Source organism: Sciurus vulgaris (genome assembly GCF_902686455.1).
Source record: "Sciurus vulgaris genome assembly, chromosome: 4".
Taxonomy (NCBI): domain Eukaryota; kingdom Metazoa; phylum Chordata; class Mammalia; order Rodentia; family Sciuridae; genus Sciurus; species Sciurus vulgaris.
Genome location: NC_136464.1, coordinates 124,655,693 through 124,668,006, shown reverse-complemented (window position 1 = coordinate 124,668,006; position 12,314 = coordinate 124,655,693). Strand labels below are relative to the sequence as shown.

The 12,314-nt window shown below is 32.8% G+C and overlaps 1 long non-coding RNA gene across 3 annotated transcripts in view; it reads left to right on the top strand.

Moving 5' to 3' along the window:
• Window positions 1–12,314, top strand: part of LOC306659125 — a 117,338-nt gene that overhangs the window by 46,422 nt on the left and 58,602 nt on the right. For 2 of the 3 annotated variants that reach the window (XR_013763218.1, XR_013763219.1), the window contains exons 2-3: window positions 10,395–10,506; window positions 10,862–11,035. This is a non-coding gene — a long non-coding RNA (uncharacterized lncRNA). The remainder of the gene's footprint in view (window positions 1–10,394; window positions 10,507–10,861; window positions 11,036–12,314) is intronic. The other variant, XR_013763217.1, reaches the window with a different exon arrangement.

Below are 12,314 nucleotides of genomic sequence, written 5' to 3'. Positions count from 1 at the left end.
GAGATTAAATCTTAGAGTAGTTTTGATTTGCATTTCTCTAATTGCTAAACATGTTGAACATTTTTCATTTATTTGTCGATTGTATTTTTAAACTAAGTTTTATTAAATTAAATATTGATTTTTTTTTTTTTTTTTTTTTTGTTCTGGGGATTGAACCCCGGACCTTGTGCTTGTGAGTCAAGCACTCTACCAACTGAGCTATATCCCCAACCCCGATGTAATATTTTTGATGACAATTTAATATCTGAATTGAGATGGAAATTTTGAATATTTCGTGAACAAATACATTTGAAATATCCATTTGATAATTGTTCTATTTAAATTACATCTGAAGTGATTATGTATTAGGGTAAATATAATGGTGTTATTATTATTAAAATTGATTCACTTATTTCTTTTTCCTTTTTTGGGTTAGCTAAAAGAAAATGTAGAATAATTTAAGCAGCTGACAACACATTTCTATTGGACATTGCTGTACTGTGTTATTTCCTTATCCCCACTGTCACTTTCACTTCCCTGATCCAAAATATTATCATCTTACCCTGTATTTAAGAGGCCATTCTTGGCCTCTTAAATTTTCTTGCCTTTGGTATTGACCCCTGACATCAAAGTATTCTTTCCCGTCACTCTGCACACCCTTCTCCATAAAGTTGAGATAGTTCAACTCTTTATTACATCAGAATATCATTATTCTGTGAAAATTTCCTTACTGATACATTCTATACAGTGATCTAACATAAAAATCACATTACATTACTGATTAAAACACTTTCAAATCTGAATTCCATGCCCTGATATGTTTCTCATAGTCTTGACTCTGTCTGTCTACCATAACCATCTCATTTCAAATGCTTCCAAAGTTATATTTCATATCCCTACCAATTTGGTCTTTTTGATTTCATAAATATTCTAAGATTTCTTTTGCAACTGGATCTGTTTATTTTCTATTATTCTCTGTGTATTATTCATAATTTAATGCCAAAGCAATGACTTGAATAGAGATGCCATGCCAAAAAAAAAAAAAAAAAAATTGAGTGAATGAATGAATGAATACACGAAAAGAGTTTACTGGAAACAAACTACTCTAGAAATTTAAGTAATATATAAACATATTTCTTGAAATAGAAAATAAGTAACATTTAAACTATTTTTGCTTGCAAAGAACAATTATTATCTTAATCCTTGTTAAATTATCATTTTAGAAATTGATTCTAAGCAATTTCACTGAAGTTAAATTGCTGATCTTTTCCCTCCCAAGATATTTAATTTTAAATCTTCTATTGTTGCTTTGCAAAATACTAATAGTATAACCTGGAAAACCTTCAAAATATCTTAGCATTTTGCTTTCAAGTTTAGGGGTGAAAAGAAAATTGACTTCTGTGCAAATTAGCAGCTTTTCTCTTCTATTCTCATCAAAGAAAGTGTGGGAGGATCACAGGCCCTCTGAGAGCATGTATTACAGTTCATTATGCAAAGAAAGAGGTAAAAATGAATCCAGGAACAATTAATACATGAAGTTAGTATTGTAAAATACAGTATTACCACTACCATATGTAAGTTTTTTTTAATGTGAACCCATATTAAAAATCATAATGTGCTACACAGAGTAGCACATTACTAGTATACTAGTAGAATTTTTATTATTGTATCATTGACATGATTTGAGTTTCATGATTGTTCCTAGGAATATGAGTGGAAATGTTCCTTCCCACTTTTGTTGGCTCCTCAGGGTCTTAAAAGTAATAAAAGATAAGAGATGGCACTAGAGTAAAGGGGTTAATTATGAGGCAGGTGAGAATACAAGATTAAAAATCAATGAATATAGAAACTGCCAAGATCAAAAGAACTTCACGTCTCTTTCCTCAGCATCTTAACATTCTAGTTACTCAACAATTTATAATATAATTATAAAATAATAGACTTGAAAATCATTTTTTAGGTCACCTATCATAATTTCCAAACTAATCCAATATCCTCTCTGCAAATAGCATCAAGTCATTTTGTCTCTGCTTTGAATTTTCCAGTTATGTGACATTTCCTCCATAAAAAGTAGACAGTTATGCTTTGGGCATTTCTAATGGTCAGAAATTAGACATGGATCTAGTAAAAGTAAACTTAATAAAGCAAATCTCTCTTCTGTATCACAGGGTTTTTTTATATTAATTTGAAAATACTTAAACCACTCTATGCACAAAATCTATTTCCAGTCTAAAGTTACCTAGTATTTTCTAGGATCTTTCAAAATATTCAGTTTTCAGAATATTCAGAATGTTGACTTTTTTGTATGCATTTCAATTTGTCATCATTATTAAATGAGACATCCAACCGTCTACTCGCTCTAGATACTAGCAGACACATGTTCCTTGATCTGGATGTTACAAATCTGTTAATATAACATTTGTTTTTAATTCAGTACAACTAATATTTAATGAATACCTGTTCTGTACAAAATGTTGCCCTGTATTTCAAAGAGAATGTAAAGAGTCAAAAAGAAAACTAAGATGCTTTGAAGTTTTAGCTACTCTTCATCTAGCAGCATCTTAAAACATGCTGGATGTTTTGGTACCTGAAGTGCATTTCAAATAGGTAGCTGTAAGCCATACTTCAATTTTGTACATATAGGTAAGTCAACAGTTTCTGACTATGTGTACTGATGAAGACTTCAAATGTAAGTGTATCTTCTTATATTACTAAGTGATTTGCTAGCTTTTGTCATGGTTTTTTGTTTAAGATGTACGTTGCTCGTAAATTTTTCATTGATTTGAAACTATAAATGACATAAAAACTTTGGTAAGGATGTTAAATAAAAATAAATATGAAATGCAGTGTCATGTTTTCTAACACTAAAACATACAACAATGATGTATCAATATTATTTTTATTATTTTTTTATTTTTATAGACTGCATTTTGATTCATTGTACACAAATGGGGTACATATTTTTGTTTCTATGGTTGTGCATGATGTAGATTCATACCATTCATGAAATCATACATGTACATATGGTAATGATGTCTGTCTCATTCCACCATTTTTCATACCCTCCTGCTCCCTCTCATTTCCCTCTATGTAATCTAAAGTTCCTCCATTCTTCTCTCTCCCTGACTCCTCCACCCCTACTATATATCATCATTCACTTATCAGGGAAAATATTCAGCCTTTGGTATTTTTGGGATTGGCTTATTTGACTTCACATGATATTCTCCAATTCCATCCATTTATCTGCAAATGCCATAATATTATTGTTATTTATGGCTGAATAATATTCCATTGTGTATATATAACACAGTTACCAATATTCTTTAGATACGAAGTCCTGCTATCTTGATAAAATATATTCATGTTATTCTCTCTAATATGAATCAAGTTTCTATTATTTGATCTGGTGAGGTGAAGACATTTTTTCAAGCTTTTCAAGGTTACTCAGGAACAAAAAAGTATTAAGACACAAAAGAAAGACTAAGACTTCACAAAATTCTAAGTTCTCCAAATTAATTCAAGCAAGATAAGGTAGAGAAGGTTCAGAAGATTTGCTGTCTTCATTATCTTCAAAAATAAGGAATATAATGGGTCATGCTGTGAGAAAACCTGCTATATTCATTTCCTAAAACTTCTATTTTCTTAAACTAGCTTGCATCTGTCCATTCAGACTGCTAGTAAAAAAATAAAATAAAATAAATAAAAATGTAAAAAATGCTAGAACTTGGGAAACTGTCAATAATAAAAAACAGCCATTTATTTCTCACAGTTCTGGAAACCAAGAAGTCTAAGGTCAAGGCTCTGCAGAGCCATCTGGTGAGGGCCCACTTTTTTATGGATGCACCTTCTCACTGAGTCCTCATGTGGCAGAAGGAAGAGACAAGCTCCTTTGGACTCCTTTTAAGGGCACTAATCCCATTCTTTTTTTTTAAACATCCCTAGCCTGTTTTATTTTATTTTATTTTTAATTTATTTTTATTGTAAACAAATGGGATACATGTTGGTTCAGTTTGTACATGGAGTAACAGCATACTATTTGCATATTCATATATTTACATAGAATAATGATATTTGATTCATTCCGTTATTTTTTCTTCCCCCCCACCCCTCCCACCTCTCTTTTCCCTATATACAGTCCCTCCTTCCTCCATTCTTGCCCCCCGCACCCCCCATTAAGTGTCATCATCTGCTTATCAGTGAGATCATTCCTCTTTTGGATTTTTGAGAGTGGCTTATCTCACTTAACATGATATTCTCCAATTTCATCCATTTGCCTGCAAATGCCATAATTTTATTATTCTTTATAGCTGAGTAATATTCCATTGTGTGTGTGTATATATATATATATATATATGTATATATATATATATACATATATATACCACAGTTTCTTTATCCATTCATCAATTGAAGGACATCTAGGTTGGTTCCACAATCTGGCTATTGTGAATTGAGCAGCTATGAACATTGATGTGGCTGTATCTCTGTAGTATGCTGATTTTAAGTCCTTTGGGTATAGGCCAAGGAGTGGGATAGCTGGGTCAAATGGTGGTTCCATTCCAAGCTTTCTGAGGAATCTCCACACTGCTTTCCAGAGTGGCTGCACTAATTTGCAGTCCCACCAGCAATGTATGAGTGTACCATTTTCCCCACATCCTCTCCAACACCTATTGTTGCTTGTATTCTTGATAATTGCCATTCTAATTGGGGTGAGATAGAATCTTAGGGTAGTTTTGATTTGCATTTTTCTTATTACTAAAGATGTTGAACATTTTTTCATATAGCTGTTGATTGCTTCTCTACCTTATCTTGCTTGAATTAATTTGGAGAACTTAGAATTTTGTTTTGATCACAAAGAATACCCTCAGGATTTCCACCCGAATTTTCTGACTGAACATGCCACTTAATGAGGTCTGGGAAGATCTGCCGGGCTCCTTGCATGTCTGCTCTGTACCACACGGTGTGGCCTGCCAGGCACGAAGCAGGACAACCAACGTCAGAGAAGCGATCTTGTGTCAATCAAAATTACTTGTTCAATTATATGGGAAAACGGCAGAAATACCTTTTTAATTGTCCCAGAAATTCAGTGAGTATTCATTGATTAAAAATATAATATGTGCAATATGTTACTGGATGCTTGGGATATATTGACTATGGAATTTATCCTGGACCCATTAAACAGGATCCAGTGGAAACTGGAAGATAAAGGGGCTTCTTCTGAAACAACTTCCCCAAATAGATATTCCTGATCCTCTTACCCTGTTGGCCAAGGGTAAGGGCTGACCCAGGCTAATCTTACTGAGGATAGTGATAAATGCCTTAAATGAGAAAATGTACAGAGCCAGAAGAGAACAGGAAAGCAGATGTCTTAAAGTTTGGAGAGACATTTGGAGGTTAATACAATATGAAGTGAACCTTGAAGTAGGAAATTTGAGATCTGGGCAACAAAGTGATGTGAATCTGGAGTAAAAGGTACTGAGGAATTAAAGTCAGGGTGGGGCATAAGGAAGAATAGAGGGCAGGGATCTACCATCCTTGTTGGGCCTGACTTCATCAGACAGCCTGAGAGAAACTGCACTTGATTGACTTCTTGTTCCAGATCTGTTGAAAAGAAGGTAGAAAGTTTGGTGCTGGGTAATGGAAGCACAAACAAGGTTAGTTATCCATTCCAAGGAGAATATTGTGTCTTCCGGTATCTTCCTAGGTCCCCGTGCCTGTCCACTTAGATTAGATGTTGGATAGAAACAACAATTTGAAACTTGGGTCTTTTTATGAATAGGATATAATTGCTACTGAAGATGAATCGAAAACACACATAAAATACATCGAAATGTTACCCAAAGACCTACAGCAGTTGGTGGGTGGTCTGGTTTGTTAATTGTGGTAGAATAAGCTTCTTACTGTCAAACTGGAAAAATGTGAAAACCAAACAAAAATTGGTCCAAGATATGATACTTAATAGTGATCATTAAGAACGGAAAAGAGCATTTTAAGAAGTAAAACCCAAGTTGATTACTCTGTGGTGGATGTTCATGTTTAATAAAACAAGTCAATGGATTCTCATCTCCTAACCCCTAACCTGACATCTAAGCCAAATACTTAGCATGAAAGAAATGCTAATCAGCTGTGTTGAATTTGATCCCAGTGGAAATTTCATTTCTATTGTTTCTTAGAATAAGTGGATTTATCTTGGCTTTTGTAGTTGAAGGAAATGCTTTGATTCCTGTGTTTTTCCCAGCCAAAGGCCCAGGGAAGATTCCAGAGGACCAAGCAAGCTGTGTGTGTGTCTCTTTTGCAGACTTGGACTTTGATCGGAATTCTCAATCTAGAACTCATGCGAGAAGATGGAAGAATTTTATGATGGAAGAGGCAAGTAAAACTTAGAAGTGTGCTGCTCTGGCCGGCTACATCAGGACCAGCGAGTCTGAAGCATTAAATCTGCTGCTCTCAGTGTTCCATGTATGAAATTCATACATTTTAGTTAAATTTCTTGTTTACAACAGTTTGTTGAGAGGGTTCCTTTTGCACTCCTGGAAGTAATTTCGATATCATTAAATATGAACACTTCCTCATAAAACAAACAAAAAAAAAGATTTCAAGTAAGTGTGCTGATTATAAGGAACTTGTGTGTGTATGTGTGTGTGTGTGTGTGTGTGTGTGTGTGTGTGTGTGTGTGTGTATAAAGCAGGATTTTCAGGATTTCAGTTTAATTATTACAAAGAAAATGTAGCTTTGTTTTTCTGAATGAAAATATGTTCATTTCTAGTAATTATTTTTTGATATTATTATTATTTTTTAAATTTTTTGACTAGGGATTGAATGGAGGGCTTCATGGATGCCATGCAAGTACTCTACTACTGGGCCACATCCCCAGTCCTCTAGTTGCTGTTTTAAATATTGATAAATCTTTTGGTTTAGTAGTGAAGTTTAAAATTTTGAAAATTTTCCAACAAATCTTACGTTCCTTATTCTTCAAATATGACTAAAAGCTTTTGCAAAATTTATCATCAAAAAAGTTAGGAAAATAATACAGGAAGTGGAAAATACTGTGATGCTCTTTTATATTAGGTGGTGAGAGGGACATCTCTGATAAGATGTGCATAGACACATCAAGAGAGAAAATGAGTAAGCTATACTACAGAGCAGCTTTCCAGGGAATAAAAACATGAAGGGCAGAGGTCCCGAACTGTGGAGAGTTTGGAGTGTTTTAAGAACACTGAAATGTTAGTGTGGAGCGACATGGCAAAGAGGAAAGAATACTAAGAAGTAAGTCCAGAACAGGTTGGCATTAGGTTATCTGTTTAGCACTGGTGAAAACTTTAGATCATTTTTCCATGTGCATTTGAAAGCCATCAGAGAATTATAAAGAAATGAAAGACACAATTCACTTACATGCTCAAAGAATCACTCTAGCTTCTGCATATACAACAGGCAAATGTCTATATACCTGCTCCCCTACATGCAGTGTTTCAGCTCAAGTAACATTGTGTACAAATTCTATTCTCTAATCAATACTGTTTCAGTGATTTAACTTTTACATATTTTTTTTCTGAGTCAAATAATGTTTATTTTTAAAAAATTTTGTAGAGCAACTTCCACTGATGAAAACACATAAAAATATATTTGAGATGTTAGTTTTGGACTAAAATGGTATTGCATGAAATTTCAAATGAAGTACCAGTTTACTCTCATTCTGGCAAAATAACACATAATAAATGTAACCCAATGTTTAATTTTTAATATTCTCTTATACTTCCTGGAACATAGGTAAGATTTATTTTAAATGACAAGATTGAAAATAATTACAAATTTAGGGCCTCCAGAGCATATGAATTTGCAGCAATGTATGCTAATATAGTTATGTATCTATGTCCTTTACTGAAGAAAGGTAAATAACTTTTATTGGGTTAATGAATCTTGACATATTATTGTCTTAGATGAAAAATTCCTATTTCCTATGACTTTATTTTTTTTCTCTCTGACCTGGTATGCTGCCTTGATGTTCACAATAAACTCCTATTATCAGATGACTGATTTTCTCATTTAAGAAATTCCACAAATGGAAATGCTCATTGAAATAGAAAGGGAAAGTACACATGACCCAGAACTTCAGGTCTTAAGCAAATGCTGATTTTTCTAAATAGAATATATGCTATCATGATCTTCTATACTCCTTAATCTCATTCTCACAAAAAATTATTTTAATCTAAAGTAATAAGCAATCATAAACAATTCCTAATTTTACTCTTTACTCAAAAAGAGTATAAATGAACTCTTTTAAATACTACTACTATTCGCTTAAAATTGTGTAAAACAATACTTCATGTCTAATACAGGAAATTTTATTTATCTGTCTTACAAACAGAAAATGTAAAGAAAATAGTATTGATATGCTCTTTATAATTTTAAAGAAACAAATTTTTAAATTTAGTTAAAGCATAAAGAAAGATTAAATAATCGGAATCATTGGGATAGCAAAGCCTAGTGTGAATGGGAAGGGGTGTTTTCAGTCCTCCCCAAGGATTCCCATTAGCTCCTCCTGGAACTTCCCTAAATAAACAAAGATTAAGTAAAAACAGATATGTGCCTCTGTGTAAGCAGCTTTGCTATGATACTTATTACTCCCTTTTCAAACAGAATGAAGTCTCTCTCAACCTCAACCTGCAAGAAATGCAGAGTCTCTACTGAATAGAGTAAATTGCAGAGCAGTAGCAACACTGTTCTTTGCACCCATTCCAGTTTAATGCTCTGAACTGAGCACTGTTGTAGAATGCACCCTCTCTTTATCATATCATGCAAGGCAATTGTAGTGTAGTCATTTGAGATCAGTACTTGGAAACAAAAAATGAGATTTAAATAGTTTATTAATTTGTTAGTTGTAATGGTAATGTGACTGTGTGGTATGTCATGGAACTTATATCAAAGATAGATTTTGTCATGTTCTCTCATGTTCCTATGGTAGATTATAAAAGGAAAAGAAATCCTGAAGCTTTTATTTTTTGTATTTGTCAAGTTTTCCAAACTTTAGTTTTCTTAGGTTTCCATAAAAAAGTGTCTCTAAATTATTAGTTTGAAAACAGAAATTAATTTTTCTAATTATTCTGGAATCCATGATGATCAAACCAAGGGATTCTTTACCACTGAATCACATCCCCAGTACTTTTTATTGTTTATTTGGAGCCATAGTATTACTAAGTTGTTTAAGGCCTTGCTAAGTTGCTGAGCCTGTCCTCAAATTTGTGATCCCCCTGCCTCAGCCTCTTAAATTGCTGGGATTAAGTCCTGCACCACCATGCCTGGCTACACTCATCTTCTTGCAATAACCTCTAGATGGCCTTTCTTCTTTGATGCACAGAAAAAAAAAAAAAAAACAAAAAAACCTCTGATCTCTTTCCCTTCTTAGAAGGACACTAATTCTATTGGATTAGGGTCCCAAGCTTAAACGTCATTTATTTTTTTTTGCTTCTGAAGGTTTATTTTCATTTAATTTTAATTAACTTTTTATAGGCCCTATCTCCAAATATAATCACATTAGGGGTTATGCTTTCAAAGTGTGGATTGAGGGGGAGGACAAAATTCAGCCCTCACATTATCTTAAAATAAACAAAAGTACCAGGTATTCAAGATTGTCTACTACTTTCTGTCAGTTTTGTTTAAAAAACTTTTGCCAAATTTTCATTCCTATGGACTTCTGAACTCTGTTCCCAAGTCTTATCCAGCATCAAAAATCTAAATCACACTCTCCTTACCTGCTTTCATGAGAATCAGGTAACCATAACAAAACTTTGCCCATCAAAACCCATTGGTCATTTCCATCTTCCCTACCAAATATTCTGCTTTTATTTGTTTCTCACTCATTTAAATTTTTTCTGCTTGAATTTGTGATACTTTTAGATTTCTAAGATTGGTAGTCTCCTTACTGAAATATTTTGTATTTCTAAATTAAAATGTTGCCTCTCTATTTCTGGATTTGTTTTAATTTGACAACGGTTAAAAATATCTACATTGTTGAATTATATTAAAGGGTTCCAAACTCTTCAGGATATTACATATTATTATGTAGCAGGTAAAACATGGTTTAGAGTTGGGCATTTGATTTATTAATTCAAGTCTAAATACTTTGTCAATTAAATAATAACTTGAAATACATATAAAAATTTGCTCCATGACTAGAAATATTCCCCAAAAAGCTCATGTTTTGGAGCACAGTCCCCAACACAGCAAAGTTCAGAGGTGGGGTTTTAAGACAATGATGGTGACTATAACTTCATCAGTGGATTAATCCAACTGATGTGTCAATAATTTGAATGGACTTCTGGGTATCAGTATGCAGGTGGGGCATGACTGGAAGGACTAGGTTGGTGGGTGGCATGTCCTTGGAATTATATCTCATTCCTGACTCCTAATTCTTGCAGCTTCCCAGATGCCAGGATGTGAGTAGTGTTCCTCCCCTCCACCATGATGTTCTGCCTCAACTCAGGCCAACAGTAAAGGAGTATGTTGAACATGGACTGAACCTCTGAAACTGTGAGTCTGAAATAAACTTTTCCTCCTCTAAATTGTTCTTGTCAGGTATTTTGGTCACAGAGACAAAAAGTTAACACATTCTTTAATAGTCTCAAGACTAACAAATAGACTGGAGTTTTATACCCTGAGAGCTCACATTTCAAAGACTTCATGGAAGATTTTTCCAGTTAAATTTATAGTTACATTCCATTATACTGAGTCAAAGAATATAAAATTTTCTTAGAACAACAGATACACTTAAAACTTGTAGAATTTAGATGTTTAATTACATTACTTTTAGTCTAAGACATTTTTTAAAAAAGTCTTTACATATGCATAATGATGTATGTAAAATAAAAATATATGTTTCCTTCAGGTCACTGCCCTAATTCTTTGATACCAACAAATCTCCTGCTTTATCTTAGAACTGACTATACAGAAGTAGGAAGGAGAAGGGAATGAACTCATGTTCCTAAATGCTCACTACCAATGTACTCTGTTTGATGCTTTAATTATGGCACATCATTTACCTTGGAAACAAACCTTTGGGGTAAGTGTTATTATTTCCATTTACATAGACAGAAATGAAGGTTCAGAGAAGTCAAGTTCCTTGCTCAGGGTCATGCAGCTGTTAAAAGGAAGAGTCAGAATTTAATCAGAGTTCTATTTATACACTCCATAAAATGTTACCTTGTTACTATAACATCCTGTCTTCCTATGAAGGCATAATTCAAATAATCCTAACACAAACACACACAAATGAACAAGTTTATGCTTTACAAAAAGAAGAGGTGAGAAAGAAAACAAAACTTCCAGAAAATAGTGAACTATAACTTTGTGTCATGATTGTAATAATATAAATTTAGTTCACATAAATCAAAACAATTATTGTACTTTATTAGTACAAATAATTATGAATTAAACTTAGAATAATGGGAGGGTCTTGCTGTTGATATTGTAAATAATCTTACATAGAAACCACTGTGTTAGTTTTTAAAACTAAAATGTATTAAATTAGACTTCAAATATTAACATGATCAAGACTGTTTTGGGTAATTAGGACAAAGTTTTCATGTTATTAGACTGGCCATGAAACCTTTAATATTAAAAAAAAAACCTCACATTCTTGCTTAATATACATGTGAGAGGCATAAAAACCCTTAGAGAGAAAGAAGTCACACATGTTAAAAGTATATTATAGACAATTTTTTACAAAGGGGAAATAATACTTGGGATATTTAAATGTAAACATGGTATTTTGTGTAGTGGTTCTTTTAGCATTGCCCAATAGAAGCAGAGTAGTACATTTTGCTAATTGATGAATTTTCTTATTTACAGCCTTTCATAATAATATGTGGTTTGTGAAACATAAGTTAAAACTGTACATACATTTTAAGAACTTTATACAATTCCCTATTATTTAGAGTACTGTGACTTGATCCAATGGAGCTTTTGTTTTTAATATATTTGGATTTCCCATATAATACATCCATCGACCTTTCACTAAGAATAAAAACATTAAGTTTGCTTTAATTTCATCAAAATAAATTGTATAATGACTATTTTATCTCTAAAATTGATATTTTAAAAATATTGACCTTATTTATACTATTTAATCTCTTGAAATGTTTTTAAATTTAGAGATTGAATGTTCTAGAATATGTGTTTATTTTTGTCCAAGCAGAATAAATGGCAACATGGATGCTCTCATAATATCACATATCAGTTAAAAGATCTAAGCAGTCTTTCAATGTCTATTAAGTCGTTAATAATAATAACCATGATTGTTATTGCAGTAGTCTGACTTTCAACTCAAACTATGAGTTTAT